Below are 2,137 nucleotides of genomic sequence, written 5' to 3'. Positions count from 1 at the left end.
ACCGTTGAAGGTCATTAAAACTAAATTGAACTTTTGAAAGCCTTAACGATCACCAAATCATATGAAATTTTATAGAGGTGATCTACTCATATAGACCTAAGATATGAACGGTGGAGATGTAAAATTATAATCGGGAAGTTGGTGTAATGCCCTATCCCTATAAATGGCTTAAAATAGGGATCCCTCATTGGAAGGGCCCTGATATTATATAATTATATATAATAATATTTTCATCCTTAATGGGTGGGGATGAGGACGAATATCAAAATATCATACCCGCCCCGTACCCGATTTAAGAATCCGAATACTAAGGATCCCCATCCTCGTTACCCGTTTATACCCGTGTATCTTCCCCGTTAGGGTCGAATACCCGTGGGTACCTTACCCGCTAGGGATTATTGCCATCCCTATACGACATCGAGGCATTAAAAGAAGAATTTAACATTTTAAGAAAAACTCGAAAAATAAACTTGTGTTACCTTACTAGGTTACCGAGTACGGTTAAATTCCTCAGTAACTCGTAGAGTACCCAATCAATAAGTAAAATTGGGTACGGAGCGTTACATAACATGGAACACTACTATAGTCTAGGAGGCACCGACCCGAGCCTTGGAAGCTCCTCTTACATGGTGACAACTATTCCTCTTATTTTATTTTTTTCTTAGTTATGTATTTGATTAACCAGCGGGGCTGGTTTATCTCTTTTTACGAGATTTCTTTATCTATTTAACCAGCAAGGCTGGTTTGTCCATTCTTATGCGATTCTGGATTTTAAGTTATATGGTTTATCAAAGTTGCGTGCAGCTAAGTTTTAAATTTGAAACGTGGGAAAGTATTTAAATTACGTATTTGTTAAATTGTTTAATTTATTTTTGTCTACTCACTCTAACGTTTTTAAATTACTTTCCCCTGGGTCCTTTGGTTTTAAAGGCCCAGTTTGCAGGCTAAGTTTAAATGAGGTCGAGCGTACATGGAGTCGAGACATAATCAAAGGTTGCTTCCGCTTATTCTTTATTCATTGTTTTTCTTTCATTATAGATATGCTCTGATAACCATTTGTGATAATTATTAGTTGATTAAGGCTTGTTGGATTTAGGGAGATGTGATAAACTTGGGAAGCAAGATGGCTTCAGGAGTTGAGGATAAATGATTTATAATTTAAGTGTTTATCTGGAATTTTTTAGGTAAACGTTGCCTATTTTCAAGGCAGATTATGCCAAATTTTCGGTAAATGCTCCTTCGAGATGGACCCCGCAAGATTTAATTCGGGTTTCAGAGTGAAATTCGAGGTAGATCCTGACAGTTTTTGAGTCACAGTGGTTGGAGTTCAACCATTAAGTCTTTAGTGTCTTACAGCTAGAGTACCTATGATGCACTAGCCATTATTTTCAGACCAGCAAAAAAGAAAGTAACTACACTTGCAACCAGTTGGGCATTGGCATTGAGATCAGTACTTATGTCAAGAGAGACAATGTAGAGAACATTGTCAAGGAGCTTATGGAGGGAGATAAGGGTAAGAAGATGAAAAACAAGGCCTTGCAGTGAAAACAAACTAGCTGAAGAAGTCACTGATCCACATGGTTCTTCATCCCCAAACTTGGATAATTTGATTAATCAATTACAAAAGCCACTTAGTTTCAATCTTTATTTCCTCTGTTTAATCAACTACAAAAATTGTACTTTGCATGTTCTATATATTACCCTAAAAGAGTCCGGTTCAAGGGACATCAAATTTGACACAAATTTTGACACCGTTTATTAGCCATTAGATTTTAAAACAATGAACGGTCAAGATTAATTTCAAATATGATGTCAACAAATAATTAATTGAGATGGCAAGTGATGTGGCATTATATAATTTCATAACAAATCAAATAAAAAAATCATATTAAAATCTACAAACCAAAATCTAGTTTGTACAATTAAAAGAAAAAGAAAAAGAAGATGGCCGATCAAAAACAAAGAAAAAAGACGAAGAACAACAAAAGACCAAAGAAGAACATAGACGAAAGAAAAGAAGAAAAAACGAGGAGCAAACGATATGCAAGAGCCGTACAAGATTTCAGAGTAGGAAAATTTAGAAGAAAATGATTCAGATGAGGATAAAGTTACCTTTATATTGATTTTTTCCTTCCTC

Source organism: Fragaria vesca, linkage group LG3, assembly GCF_000184155.1.
Source record: "Fragaria vesca subsp. vesca linkage group LG3, FraVesHawaii_1.0, whole genome shotgun sequence".
NCBI classification, from domain to species: domain Eukaryota; kingdom Viridiplantae; phylum Streptophyta; class Magnoliopsida; order Rosales; family Rosaceae; genus Fragaria; species Fragaria vesca.
Note: the sequence above shows the minus strand (reverse complement) of the source record.